We start from the raw sequence: 15,865 nt of genomic DNA, 5'->3' as shown, positions 1-15,865 counted from the left end.
AGCAAGCCAGACCTCGCCTCGCTAATCCAGCAAATTTCGGGTCGGCAGCCTAGGCTGCAAAGGGCGATGAAACCGCTGGAGGAAAATGGCAACAGCATCCGCAGGGCGCCCTCAGAACTCCAAAAGACTGCGACCCGCGGACCGCATGCTCCGGAGTAGTCCCGTCGGGTTCCTTAAGAATACTCCCGCGTGTGGGTTGCGCTGTGCTAGGGAGTCAAATAATGCCTCCCCACTCCGGGTAAAGGTGGGCAGTCAGCCGCCTTCTGTAATCAGATCCGATTACATTTCCACCACAAGAAACGGTGTCTAAATGGAGATAGATTATGCTGATCTGTTTAATCTGTTTCCACACGGGATTCCAACACAACACACAGCAGAGAGACTTCCTGGGCATGGCAAATAAATTGCTTATTGCACAGCAACGAAGCGGGACCAGTTATGGTGACAACACCCAAAAATTTCAGAGGCACTTGGGCATTGAACTGCTTGAGCACGCAAGCCTATCACGATCCGAAATCCATTTACTTGCGGTTAAAATTCACTTAAATAAGCGGCATTTCCCCTTCAAGTATATGTAGTGTATTTAAGAGTCAGATTCTGCCTAACCGATTTACTCTGGTGCAATCCTCCGTGTCTTTGAAAGGTCAACCCACCGAACGTTATAGACTTTCAGGATGATAGTAGGACTAGGACCCCAAATGTCCATTGTAAAGGACACCTGCCCCACCGATCTAGAGACAAGGGGCAAATAAATCAGCTCATGAATCAGCGCAAGGGGGTGAGTTCCAGTTGTTCTGTCCCAGCTTCTGCCAGTCTAGCAGTTGGAAAGCATACCAGTGTAAGTAGATAAATAGGTACCGCTGAGGCAGGAAGGTACCCTAAATGGTTTCCGTGCGCTCTGGTTTCCGTCAAGGTGTTTTGCTGCGGCAGAAGCGGCTTAGTCATGCTGGCCACACGACCCAGAAAGCTGTCTGTGGACAAACTCCGGCTCCCTCTGCCTGAAAGCCAGATGAGCTCCGCAACCCCATAGTCAAAGGTAAAGGGGTCCTTTACCTTTTACTTTTACCTTAAATCATCCCATGAAACAGGGCTGATTCACACGCTCATGCTCTTTTCGTGAAGCGTGTGAATGGACCTTCTTCGCTAGTTAGAAACCACACCTAGAGCTTCCGCACCAGCTCAAACGCAGCTTTTTCTCCGTGCACCTGGTTTAAACGTTCAGATGTGAGTTCTATCAGAATTCAAAGCGGAAGAAAGGCACTGCTGTATTCATCACCTTCACACGAAGATAAGTCTCCATACCGCTCAGATCCCAGACGCATCATACGTCTCGTGGCTCTCTCTGTGGGTTTGCACCCATATAGAGAAATCCGAGTTCAAAGTCCCCGGTGCCTCTTTCCATATCAGGTAGTCCGATCTTTGCATGTTTAATAGGAAACAAGTCCCATTGTCTTCAATAGACGTCACCCATGCTGAGGCTGCGCTCAAATGGAGTAGGCGCTGCACACGTGTTTACTATTGCAGGCTTGTGGATGGGACTTATTTAAGAATAAAAATATGGGTTCCAGCGGCAATAAGGGCCCCAGGAGGTTTTTTTTTGGGGGGGGGGCGGTATTGGTGCGTGTTAGGTGCTCAAGGCATGATGAATATCGCCTACTTTCCATGTAAATTTTTACACCTGCATTTTTAATGGGTCAGTTATAACGTTCTAAACTATCTCATTTAATATTGCTGAAATTGCTTTAACCCAATCATATGTACGCTTGGATTTTTAAATTTTTATTTTAAAGACATCTGAGAACCTGTAAATAACTGATCCAAACTGATTCTTAATGAAGCTGCAATCCTGCTGGCTAATCTGGCGATGGTGGGACGATTGTGACCCGCGTCCTCCTCTCTTTCCTAGACCCCCTCCGTGCAATAATATTCCATTTAAATACGTTAGGATACACAAGCAGTTTTACGACGGACGCGGTAGAAACTGGTGGTCTTTGTTCCTGACACAAATGTAAACGTTCGTTGCGAAACCTGGAGGTCACGTCCCGAACCTGTTTTTCTGTTTTTGCTTTTTTTGCAAAAGCAAAATTAGCATCTAGAAAGAAATAATTTAAGATGCGACACAATGGCAATTTATCGCGCTTATGCCTGCTTGCTGTGCACTAAGGCTCCTGTCCAAAATAGCTTACTAGGAACTGAACTCCACGCAATTTCCGTCGGAGAAAACAGAGGCAGACTCGGTTGTCACGCCCTTGGAGAGAGATGCAGGAAACTCGCGTGCTTATTTTCACATTTGTATACCGCTTTTTCTTTTTCAAAAGAGAAGCCGAGGCGGGTCACAATAAGCAGCTAAATCAAGAATGGGAAGACCAGTTTAATACATACCCCGTAGTGCCAATAGTGTTTCTTATGGAGTCTATAATTTTTTTAAAAGTGTCTCGTGTAAAACATGGTGATGTTTACAATGCTAGTGGTTCACTGCAGTCGCCGTGCCATATCAATAGAAATAACCTCGGAATGTTTCCGTCTGGACTCCGCGCGTCTCTAAGGTGCGTGCTGGCGCGCACGTCCCATCCACGCAGCCGCTGCGCGCAGTCACTGCGGCCAGGTCCACAACGTTCACCGCGCAGCGATTACCAAGGAGGGAGGGAGGGAGGGAAGGAAGGAAGGAGTGTACAGTATTGGAGTCTGACAGTAGGACGATTGTTTTCTCGCCTGGAGTTTGCAAGTGCTTCAAACTATCCCCGAGGCAGACTGTGCATATTTGAAGGAGGGAAAAGGCGCAGGCTTCCATAGTGCGCTTAGAGCGGAAGGCAGCCGTCGGGGAAACTGAGTCCCAAGTTCGAGTGAACTCGGGTGGGACTTGGCTCCCCGCAACCCTGTCCTCGCTGCAAACCCAGGCCCTCCTATCTGGCTAGTACGGCTTGCAATATAAAAACACAAACACACGCAACCTGGTAGCAATACTCTCTCCCCCCCCCCCCCCAATTGCACACTGTTGAAACGTGGCTAAGGCAGGCTTAGGCGGATAACCGGAGTGGGGACTCCCAAGGCCCTCCGGGACGAAGAAGAAAAAGGCTGTCGCTGCAAAGGACAGCGGCCTGCTGCCGCCGCCTCTTCCCTTCTTCCCTTCTTGTTTTCCATGCCTTGCTGTTGGAGGGAGGAAGAGAGGGGTGAGCCGACCTCCCGCGGGAGGGATCTGCGGTGGTGTTTCATAGACGCCCCGGCGGGGACCACCGACTGAAGCAGGAGCCAAACAATACGGGGTGGGGGGGGGCGGGTCTGCACTTTCTGCGGGGGCGCCTCTGAAGCGAGCCCAGGCTCCTCCTTGGTGCCAACGGAGTTGTCAGCCCTTCCACGCGCACAAACCCGCGCTAGGTGGCCAACACTGCCCACAATGTTTCCTTCAGTTCCCCAGCCTAGGTTTCTTCTCTCTCTTTTTGGATGCGGGTGTGTGAGCCCGGGGCTGCTGCTCCGGTTCATCAACGGGGAGTCAGAAACGTTTGCTGGCACGGAGTGGGAGGTAGCGAGCTCTGATATAAATCCGCTCACAGGGCGATCCTATGCATGTCCTCTGTTGCAATAAGGGGACTGACTCCCGAGCAAGTGCGTTTAGATGGAGGTCTTTTCGGAGGAAGGTGGTGGTGCGGAGAAATCTATGTGGCAGAAAATGGAGCAGAGCCCCAGCGAGGCCGGACCACCCAGGAGACCAGATGAGGCAATTGCCTCGGGCGGCAGGATCCACCGGGGCAGCAGATCCCAAGGCCAAGCTTTCTTCCCTCTCTGTTCCTACTGCAGATCTTCCCTCCCTCCTTCTTCCCCGGCAGGGAGGGGATCTCATTTTGGGGTGTGCCTCAGGTCCCCCCGCAGCAGCGGCCCCTTTTCTTTGCAACAGTTTTTCTTTTCGATCAGGAGCGGCGAAAGAGAAGTGCCTTGTTCCCCCCCCCGCCCCGCCCCGCCCCCGACAGCGACCGGCCGTCTCCCGGTAGCCCGGAGTGTGCCAGCTCTGACCTGCTGACAAACGGGATTTATCGTTTGTTTCTCCTACTCCTTCGCTGTGTTTTCACATTCTTTCCCGTCACGTGAGGCGCATTCCTGGCTTTAGAGGTGCCCAGGGTCTCGTAGAGGCTGCGCCAGCGAGGAAAAGCTTTCCAGCAGAATGGCCCAGGTGGGGATGCAGCTGAAGCAGAGGCGCAGCGCGATCCTAAGTGCATTTTTATTTTGCAGAAGGCCAGCAGCGCTAAGACCTGCTTTGCTCAATGGGCCTAACTCTTTCCTAGTATGTTTGCTTGCTTGGGATTGCAAAGCGAACAAAAAATTAGAAAAGGGCCTTGTCTGGAGAGCAGAGGGGGTGTGTTTAGATGGCTGATCTAACAGGAGTTAAGGCTCGCTTCTCACAAGCAGAATTCTTATTGCAGAGACAAGTAATCTAAGTTACTGCATTTGTTATGTATTTTAATATAGTTCTCAAACAGAAGCTCTCCCATTTTACTTGGGTAAAAGTCCTGTGGGTCTTATTCCTCAAGAATCACGCTGCTCTGGCCTCAGTGGCCTAGGGGTGTTTATAGATGCTAGGGGAGGATATATTTATTAGATAATATTATTCCTTCTTCGCCTGTTTGAGCTCAGCAGAGTGCTTTGCTTTGCAGCTTAAAAGGGAAATTTAGATAGGCGAGTTTTAGCCTTTTAGTTTTAAGTAATCCAGGATGCTTTGAGGCAGACTGGATTCTCCTGGTATTTCCCTCTTCTCTCCCCCTTAAAACAATAATCACACAGACCATCTTGTAAAAGGTAAAAATAACATTTACTCACTCAGAATACTTGTTGAAGAGTAACAGATACAGCAGCTTTGTTCAGGCTTAAAATGGTAATCCAGTTATGAAAGCATACCTTAGTCTCTCTTAAGATGGTTCTCACATTGCGGGAATGAGGTGAAAGAGCAAAGCGGAAGAGGAAGTTACCTGGCAGGTAAGGAGATTTTGTGTGGCCACACCCCCCTGCAGGGCACCACAGGAATGTCTCTCAGAGTCCTCTCTAGGAAACTTACAGGACTCTCAGCTTCAGCTCCTATCAAGCGCCTATCTAGTCAACATGCATTATTGGTTTGACTGCATTGTAAATATCCCACAAGTGGCAGCTGGTGTTATTAGGGGTCAGTCCTCCCCCAGCAGAAGTGAAGTTTATGAAAGCATTCCACTCTGGATATCAGAAGAGACACATGGAAATGATCACACCTGCTGTTTCTCTGGCATACGTATTTTTATGAATGGCATCCATGAGTCATATACTCATGATTTTGGCCATCCTTGAAATGGGCTCTTAGAAGAGAGAATGGGAGAAGATAATAAGCACATGCTTCCATCGGAATCAACAAGACCAAAAACTACTTAACTTGCTGGCTGGGCCCATCCCATGCACAGCTGAACTGCTTGAGGCCAGTGCTGTAAAGAAAAACATTCTCAATAGATATGCAGGGTCAAGTCATATAATCAGATACAGTGGTACCTCTGGTTAAGAACTTAATTCGTTCTGGAGGTCTGTTCTTAACCTGAAACTGTTCTTAACCTGAAGCACCACTTTAGCTAATGGGGCCTTCCGCTGCTGTCATGCCGCCAGAGCACGATTTTTGTTCTCATCCTGAAGCAAAGTTCTTAACCCAAGGTAATATTTCTGGGTTAGCGGAGTCTGTAAACTGAAGTGTCTGTAACCTGAAGCGTCTGTAACCCAAGGTACCACTGTAATTGGAAGAGACTCTGGTGGACATCTAGTTGAGAGGTTTTCAACCTTTTTGAGTCCACAGCTCTTTTGATGAATTACATCAGGGGCCTCCAAGCTTTCCTTGCTTCAGGCCGGTGTCTTGAGTGACGGATCGCGCGGCAGGCCGGAGGGTGGGGGAGCACGTGCCCCCCACTATTTTGGGTGCACTTCCAGGTCGGAGTAGGCCTGTGCGCATGTGCACAAGCTATTTCCAGTGCTCCTCCGACCCAGAAGTGGGTCCCCGCGCTGTGCTGTGCCAGTAAGAGTGGGCTGCAGTGGCTGGCAGTGGGCTGGACATACGAGTCCCTTGGGCCTTATCCGGCCCCTGGGCCGTAGGTTGGTGACCCCTGAACTAAATTCTTTCTGTGGCACCTCTGTGGGTCTCAGAAGCCCAGTTATGTCACCCCTTGCCTGCAGAGCTGGCAGTCTCTCACCCCTTTTTGTACACCCTCCCTTGTGGAGTGTTCCCTCAGCCTCCTCTCTTCTTCCCTCTCCTTAGGAGTCCTCTGGGCAGCTGCTGCTGCCCACCCTTGTCTCTTAGCTGCCCCCCTGCCCCCAAAGAGAGGTGCCTCCTCATGCCGCCCCACAGGGGCCAGGGAAGAGGATGCCCCCAGTCTTAGTGACCCAATGGAGACTGGCCAAAGGTGAACCTGAGGCCGCCAGCAGCTTACCTTGGGAGGCAGAGGTAGGCGCTGCTGGGCTTGCATGGCAGAAAGGCTCCCCTTCAGCACTGGGCATTCATCTTCCAGGCAAGCCTTTCACACAGCAAGCGCAAGAAAGGCCAGTGTGACGCTTGCCTGCCCGGCCTCCCATTTGTGGCAGCCATGAAATAGCACCTACAAACTTTCTCTGCTGCCAATGCTGCTTTGGCAGTGGCAGAAGTCAGTGTTCACCCACAGACACATTTCAGTGGTGGACTGGCATTTCAGTGGTGGACTGAAATCTAAGCTCACCTCTTCCTTCCTTCCATCAACTTCTGAGAGATGAAGTTCCATTGGACATTTAACTCTTAACAGAGTCAGACTTTCAAATGTGAGGAGAGTTGAACTCCTTCACTATACATATATGACTCTTGTATGTGAAAGCAATCTGTCTCAGAAAAGCACCACTCATGTCTTCTGGCTACCTGAATGGTCTGTGTCATACTGTCACACCAATATCACTTTTGTTTCTCTAGGCCAGGGGTCAGCAAACTTTTTCAGCAGGGGGCCGGTCCACTGTCCCTCAGACCTTGTGGGGGGCTGGACTATATTTTTTTGGGGGGGGAAATGAATGAATTCCTATGCCCCACAAATAACCCAGAGATGCATTTTAAATAAAAGCACACATTCTACTCATGTAAAAACATGCTGATTCCCTTGTCGGGGGCTGGATTGAGAATGTGATTGGGCCGCATCCGGCCCCCGGACCTTAGTTTGCCTACCCATGCTCCAGGCTATCCTAACCTGGATCTTTTCAATACTACTTCTACTCTCAGATTCACAGGTTTCCATGCACATGTAACATGTTCTTGATGTGGAATGTCACTGCCCCTCTTTTTCTGCTAGATCTATTCCTTTTGAATAAGGTCTAACTTTCAGTTGCTATATTCCAGTCATGAGGCTTCTGCCACCAATTCTCAATGTAAATCACATCATTCCAACATTAGAATCTCAGGTTCTTCCTGTTTATTTCCCATACTCTGTGCTTTACTGTGTAGATATCAGACACCATGGGGGGTTGCACCTTCTGGTTTCCCTGCTAAATTTCTCTGCGGTTTACTGGTCCCTGCTGCTCTCTGTGTGACCCATTTCCTTTCCACTGCTCTAGTTATCAGGATGGGATATTGCTTAAGGGTTGTTGCTGGGGTCAAGACTTAGTTTTGGAGATGCATTATTTTTGCCCTTGCCTGGATTATGTTAGTCTGTGGAGGTTTGGCAAGGTCTAAGAAGAGAAGGGAGGGGAGATGGGAGGGTGTTGTTTGGGTGAGCTCTGTGGGGAGAGGGTGGCTTTGCCAAGGAGTGCTTGTGGGAGGGGTGGATTTGGTGAGGAGTAAGGGGTGGGGCAGGGCACCCCACTCACCCTGCCACTTCCTCTGATGGTGAGAAAAAGCAGTGGTGGTGGTTTCCAGTGAGATCTTGCTGAAATTTTGTGAGATATCATACACTCTGCCATATCTCATGAGATCCCGCTGGAACTCGCTGACAGCCACTGCCGCTTCTCGGGGGCCGCTGCACAACCCAGGTAAGGGAGGCAGGATGGGGAGGCAAAACAGGTGGCAAAACAGGATGTGCTGCCCTTAGGAGTGGGAAGGGGTGGTTTTGGTGAAAAGTGGGGGGAGGGGGCGGCTTTGGTGAGGGGGTTGGTGAATGAAGTGAACAGGGGCCCAGGGCCCAGTTCAGTATATTTCCTTAAAATGTCATGGGCTTTGTTTAATGACAAAGATTAGATGCAACTTGCAAGCACTCTTTTTAAAAAAGAAATAAAATTACTTTTTACTCAATAAATGCCAGAAAGTATAAGCATGTGTGAGACAAAGATGTTGAACCAATGTGGATTGTACATCTCCTGCCTTGAGATATTATAATCTTGAGGTTTCTTAAACACTGGTCTTTTGAAATTTCACAAAGCACCCTAATTAAAACCACTCTAATTTCCTAACAGAGTGGGACAGTCACACACATTCTTGCATCTGTTGAATCTCTATGAAATCAATGGGATTTTAAAAGTGGCTAACTTTCTGCCCATTTCACCCCTTATTAAGAAGCCCTCCTGAACAGTCTTTCTCATATTTCCTATTGAAACCATTAGATATAACCAACATGACCCAGTCAAAATTAAGGGTATTTTTTCCTCATTTTTTTTCCAGCAGAAGAGTTTTAAATGTGCCCAACTTTTCTATTGAAATAAATGGAACTTAAATGTGTTAATAATCTGTGCTAGATGATGATCCACATTTTTATGATTTAAAGTCAAATACTTGGTTTAACATTTTGCTTCAAAATAAACTGCAGATTCCGAAGGATATTGGCCATCTTGTAATTTTTAGGTGTGCCTTAATACCATGCAGATTTATTCCCGCCTAGAGAATTCCTAAAGTTACAATCTTTGATCTTTGTTCTCAAGAAATTGGTACCCAAGGTGCATATAAAACAGGCATTAAAGTGGCTTTCTACCTTGTGTTTCTTCATTAGCCATCTAGCTTACCACCCACCACTGTTGTGGATTTAAGGGACTCCACATAATTGAGTCTGTAAATTAACAAACAACCAGACAGCTGCAGAAACTGAGCCCTAGGTGGGACATTGGCCCTAATGTTCTCATATTAGCACATTAAACAAGCAGAAGGGGAGTTCTTAATTATGCCTTGTTTTATGGGAGCATGATAAATTCATTTCCCTGGCCTCTCTGCGACGTCAATGGATGTGTTTGTGCCAGTGTTGAATTAACAGAGATAACAAAAAAAAAAAAAAAAAAGGCTCCCTGGATTGAAGGATTATTCCATGTATCTGAAAAAACATCAGAAGCAGGGTAGTAATGAACCTGGAGCACACCCCAGTCTGCTGTTCAGCATCTAAGCTAGCAGTTATTCAGCATTACAAACTGACAGCTTGTAAATGTAAATTTTATTAAATGCACAGCAATAAAAATTTGTAGGTTTCTGTCACTTTGAATAAAAGGCTTGAACCTTTTAAATTATAGCTTGTACAAGCACAGGGCCAGAACCAGGCAGCATTCTTAAGCTGGGGCTTTTAAAAGCCTCATTATTTACACTCACTCATGTAATATCCTTTGCAAGATCCAGATATTCATGTCTCATATCACACACGGGGATGACAGACAGCCTTGCATTTCATACCTCTTAAAAAAATATGGCAGGCCATACATAAAACTTGGCTCCCTTGGCCCTAGAGGGCCAGATAATGAAACAAAAATTTAAAGCAATCATATAACTAGTCTATTTTAGGACTGTTCTCCCTTAAACCACACATACTGGATGCACATACACCCCTTTAGTGTGAAAAGTGGGTACAAGATTTAGGACAGGGGTGAGGAACCCGTGACCTTTGTTCAATTTCATGTGGGTGGGAGGAACCCAGAGGGAGAGGCACAGGGCCAGGGGGTGGGAATGAGGCAGGAGGAAGCGGAATTGATGGAGCAATGGAAGGAAGAGGTAGAGTTCTCAGCAAGAGACCAGTTCATCTTGAATTACTTTGGAGCAGTGGTTCTCAATTAGCAAAGTAGTGTGCACACACACCCCGTTTTTCAAAAGCCATGCCATGAAAAATTGAAAATTTGATACCTCTGTGGTAGTTTTTGTTATGTCCCTGGACCACCAACTGGGAACCATTCCTTCAGAGAGTTAGCACACAGCTTGAAAGTTTGCTGCGAATTAAATACCGGTACTTGCTGTATGAATTTGTGTGTGGAACTTTCCCTCATAATCTGCCTTGGTAACAGGGTCAGCTAAAGTTCTATCCAAAATCAAAACTCAGGGATCATCCTAGTGTTAATGGTAAAGGGACCCTGACCATTAGGTCCAGTAGTGGCTGACTCTGGGGTTGCGGCGCTTATCTCGCTTTATTGGCTGAGGGAGCCGACGGACAGCTTCCAGGTCATGTGGCCAGCATGACTAAGCCGCTTCTGACGAACCAGAGCAGTGCACAGAAATGCCATTTACCTTCCCACCGGAGCGGTACCTATTTATCTACTTGCACTTTGACATGCTTTCAAACTGCTAGGTTGGCAGGAGCAGGGACCAAACAACAGGAGCTCACCCCGTTGCACTGCTGACCTTCTGATCAGCAAGTCCTAGGCTCTGTGGTTTAACCCACAGCGCCACCTGCATCCCTAGTGTTAGAACTTAGAAAAAGGAAAATGTAAAGGGATGATCATGGCCACTGGTCCCATCATCTCCTGGCAAATAGAAGGGGAAGAAATGGAGGCAGTGAGAGATTTTATTTTCTTGGGTTCCATGATCACTGCCGATGGTGACAGCAGCCACGAAATTAAAAGACGCCTGCTTCTAGGGAGAAAAGCAATGACAAACCTAGACAGCATCTTAAAAAGTAGAGACATATGATCTGGGAGAAGAGAAGATGGAGGAAGACTGGGAGAAATTCAAGATGTATCTACAAAAACATTGTAATTTGGTTGAATGTTAAGAAGGATGCTAGATTATAAAAAATTGGCCACCACTAAATTAGATTTAAATTTGATGATAAGTGAGACTAAAGAAAATATAAAATTTTTTGGAAGAAGTGCTAGATTATATTTGAATGAGTGGACATGAGATTGTAAACAAGTTGATAATTTGTTTGGAAAAAATTTTTAACGATGTAAATGGGAGCGGGAGACGTGAGGGAGTCCAAAGAAGTGATGAAATTGTTGTGATAGAAGTAAGATCGTTTATTACTTGTGCATTTATATTTAAAAACTTTAATAAATATTTATTAAAAAAAAAAAATTAAAAGTAGAGACATCGCCTTGCCAACAAAGGTCCGTATAGTTAAAGCTATGGTTTTCCCAGTAGTGATGTATGGAAGTGAGAGCTGGACCATAAAGAAGGCTGATCGCCAAAGAATTGATGCTTTTGAATTCTGGTGCTGGAGGAGACTCTTGAGAGTCCCATGGGCTGCAAGAAGATCAAACTTCTCCATTCTGAAGGAAATCAGCCCTGAGTGCTCACTGGAAGGACAGATCCTGAAGCTGAAGCTCCAATACTTTGGCCACCTCATGAGAAGAGAAGACTCCCTGGAAAAGACCCTGATGTTGGGAAAGATGGAGAGCACAAGGAGAAGGGGACAATAGAGGATGAGATGGTGGGACAGTGTTCTCGAAGCTACGAACATGAGTTTGACCATACTGCGGGAGGCAGTGGAAGACAGAAGTGCCTGGCGTGCTCTGGTCCAGGGGGTCACAAAGAGTCGGACAAGACTAAACGACTAAACAACAACAACAACAAAGGGATGATTCCTATGAAAATCCAGCTTCAGCTGTTGGAGCTGAATTATTTGGAAAATCTGTCTTCAGATACTAAACTGAGATATGATGGTGGAGACTTCTGTTCTTTTGATCTGCAAGGCACTGCCTACAGATATAATTTCCTTTCCACACAGTAAATGAAATGTTCATAAAGCCTGAAGTTTTCCCCTGGGAGTCAGAATTCTTAGCAAGAATGCAATATGTTCTAAACCCCATTATCTCATAGAATCATAGAGTTGGAAGAGACCACAAGGGCCATCAAGTCCAACCCCCTGCCAAGCAGGAAACACCATCAGAGCACTCCTGACATATGGTTGTCAAGCCTCTGCTTAAAGACCTCCAAAGAAGGAGACTCCACCACACTCCTTGGCAGCAAATTCCACTGTCAAACAGCTCTTACTGTCAGGAAGTTCTTCCTAATGTTTAGGTGGTATCTTCTTTCTTGTAGTTTGGAACCATTGCTCTGTGTCCGCTTCTCTGGAGCAACAGAAAACAACCTTTCTCCCTCTATGTGACATCCTTTTATATATTTGAACATGGCTATCATATCACCCCTTAACCTCCTCTTCTCCAGGCTAAACATGCCCAGCTCCCTTAGCTGTTCCTCATAAGGCATCGTTTCCAGGCCTTTGACCATTTTGGTTGCCCTCCTCTGGACACGTTCCAGTTTGTCAGTGTCCTTCTTGAACTGTGGTGCCCAGAACTGGACACAGTACTCCAGGTGAGGTCTGACCAGAGCAGAATACAGTGGCACTATTACTTCCCTTGATCTAGATGCTATACTCCTATTGATGCAGCCCAGAATTGCATTGGCTTTTTTAGCTGCCGTGTCACACTGTTGGCTCATGTCAAGTCTGTGGTCAACCAAGACTCCTAGATCCTTTTCACATGTACTGCTCTCAAGCCACGTGTCACCCATCTTGTATTTGTGCCTCTCATTTTTTTTGCCCAAGTGCAATACTTTACATTTCTCCCTGTTAAAATTCATCTTGTTTGTTTTGGCCCAGTTCTCTAATCTGTCAAGGTTGTTTTGAAGTGTGATCCTGTGCTCTGGGGTGTTAGCCACCCCTCCCAGTTTGGTGTCATCTGCAAATTTGATCAGGATGCCCTTGAGTCCATCATCCAAGTCGTTGATAAAGATGTTGAATAAGACCGGACCCAAGACAGAACCCTGTGGCACCCCACTAGTCACTCTTCTCCAGGATGAAGAGGAACCATTGATGAGCACCCTTTGGGTTCGGTCAGTCAGCCAGTTACAAATCCACTGAGTGGTAGCATAGTCAAGACCGCATTTTACCAGCTTCTTTACAAGAATATCATGGGGCACCTTGTCAAATGCCTTGCTGAAATCAAGGTAGGCTACATCCACTGCGTTCCCTTCATCTACCAGGCTTGTAATTCTGTCAAAAAACGAGATCAGGTTAGTCTGACATGACTTATTTTTCAGAAATCCATGCTGACTATTGGTGATCACAGCATTCCTTTCTAGGTGCTCACATACTATTTGCTTAATGATCTGCTCCAGAATCTTCCCTGGTATTGATGTCAGACTGACTGGGCGGTAATTATTTGGGTCCTCTCTTTTCCCCTTTTTGAAAATAGGGACAACATTTGCCCTCCTCCAGTCTGCTGGGACTTCGCCTGTTCTCCAGGAATTCTCAAAATGACTGCCAGTGGTTCTGAGATCACATCTGCCAGTTCTTTTAATACTCTTGGATGCAGTTCATCTGGCCCTGGAGACTTGAATATATCTAAACTAGCCAAGTATTCTTGTACTATCTCCTTAGTTATTCTGGGCTGTGTTTCCTCTGCTAAATCATTTGCTCCAAATTCTTCAGGTCGGGCATTGTTTTCTTTATCAGAGAAGACTGAGGCAAAGAAGGCATTGAGGAGTTCAGCCCTTCTGTGTCCCCTGTTTGCATTTCACCATCTTCTCCTCTGAGTGACCCCACTGTTTCTTTGTTCTTCCTTTTGCTACGAACATACCCATAAAAGCCTTTTTTGTTGCTTTTAACCTCTCTAGCAAGCCTGAGTTCATTCTGTGCTTTAGCTTTTCTGACTTTGTGTCTACACGTGCTGGCTATTTGTTTGAATTCCTCTTTGGTGGTTTCCCCCCTTTTCCATTTTTTGTACACATCCTTTTTTAATCTTAACTCAGTTAAAAGTTCTTTAGATAGCCACCGTGGCTTCTTTAGGCACCTTCCATGTTTCCGTCTCATTGGTATTGCCTGAAGTTGTGCTTTTACTATCTCCCTCTTAACAAACTCCCAGCCATCATGAACTCCCTTTCCTTTTAGTATTACTGTCCATGGGATCTCACCCAGCACTTCCCTAAGTTTTATGAAGTCGGCTTTCTTAAAGTCAAGAAATTGAGTCCTAGTATGCTTGGCTGCTCCTTTCCACTGTATAGTAAACTTCAGAAGACCATGATCACTCGCGCCTAATGATCCTTCCACTTCTACCCCACTAACCAGGTCATCAACACTGGTTAGGACCAGATCTAAAATGGCTGTTCCTCTTGTTGCTTCTCCCACTTTCTGGACAATGAAGCTGTCTGCAAGGCCAGTGAGGAATCTGTTTGACCTTATGCTCTTGGCTGAGTTTGACATCCAGCAAATATCTGGGTAATTGAAGTCCCCCATTACTACTATCTCCCTTCCTTTTGCATGCTTGGCCATCTGTTCCAGGAAGGCATCATCTATGTCCTCCGTTTGGCTTGGGGATCTATAGTAAACTCCCACAATGAGGTCACTGTTATTCTTCTCTCCCTTAATTTTGGCTTTGAGGTTCTAAATCTTGGATCTCTTCACAGGTATACACATCCCTGACATATAACGCCACTCCTCCTCCTTTCTTGTCTGGTCTGTTTCTCTGAAATAGATTGTATCCCTCCATTATTACATTCCAATCGTGGGACTTATCCCACCAGGTTTCAGTGATGCCTATTATGTCATATTTAGTTTGCTGTACCAAGAGCTCAAGCTCATTTTGTTTATTTCCCATGCTTTGCGCATTAGTGTACAGATATTGAAGTCCATTAATCATTCCCCCGTGTCTCTTATTTAAGGATTTTTTCCTCCCACCACTAGGTCTGCGTGCTGTTTGCTCCATTTGGTCTATGACATTTGGATGATCATCTTCATCAATTGATAGACTCCTACCTTCAGGAGCACTGTCTCCCTCCCCCACATTAGTCAGTTTAAAGCCCTCAATTCACTAAAATAATTTGTGTCACAATAAAAATTGAGGTCATGGTCACTCATGTACCTGTCTTCCCTCTTTCTCCAGGCTTCTTTGTGTCTTATGAATTGTCCTTTCAGAGGCATGTGCAAAACTCAGCAGTATCATATTTATATAGAGTGAACAGATGCGAAAGAGAAAAATAGTGATGTATGTCAATGAGTACTGAAATAATGTGTTTGAGATGAAAGTTAAGCATTAGGCTGCAACTCTAAGCACCCTTACTACGGAGCAACACCCTGCTGAACACAATGGGACCTCTAAGTAAACATACTTAGGGTTTTACTGCATGTTGCATTGAACTTGTCGCACGGAGAGGTGTCTTACGGTTGAATAAAACTGCTTAGGTTTGTGCTCATATAAGAACAGCAATCTATATTAAGCAATACTGAGCAATTCTGTTTTCAATTTAGATTTTATTAAAGATTTTATTGTGTAACAAACAAATACACAACAAAAAGTACATATAGTGTCTCCACTTTCAATTCAGTCTTTTTCACAGTTTGTATACATTTGGTATGAGACACTTTTGTCATATGGATTTTGAGATGGGGGGGGGGGATAATTATATTTCTTTCTATTGCTTAGTGTTTGTGCAGGATTTTTGTGACAGTATCATGTGTGTCAATCCTTTATTTATATATTTATTTTTGTTGGTATTACAAGAGACCGGAGACTGGTTGGTTGCCGTGTGGTTTGTATGTGCGAGGGGAAGGGGGTTGTTGAGCCCATCTAGTCCCGCACCCTGTCCTCGGAGTGGTCAGCCAGATCCTCCTTAAGGGAAACCAGGGAGCAGAACTTGAGCACAAGAGCACTTTCCACGGTTCCCAGCAACTGGCATTTGCAAGCATTGCTGCCTCCCAACTGTAGCAGCAGAGCACAGTCTTCCATTGCCATCTCCTTCGTG

General features: G+C 46.1%; 1 long non-coding RNA gene across 1 annotated transcript in view; it reads right to left on the bottom strand.

The window, feature by feature from the left end:
• The window catches only part of LOC309350028, a 494,376-nt gene that overhangs the window by 444,872 nt on the left and 33,639 nt on the right, over positions 1 to 15,865 (bottom strand). The gene's annotated exons all lie outside the window — the stretch shown is intronic.

The sequence above is a fragment of the Podarcis erhardii genome (assembly GCF_964252035.2).
Source record: "Podarcis erhardii genome assembly, chromosome: 9".
In the NCBI taxonomy this organism is placed as follows: Eukaryota; Metazoa; Chordata; class Lepidosauria; order Squamata; family Lacertidae; genus Podarcis; species Podarcis erhardii.
Note: the sequence above shows the minus strand (reverse complement) of the source record. Positions and strands in the feature narration are given on the sequence as shown.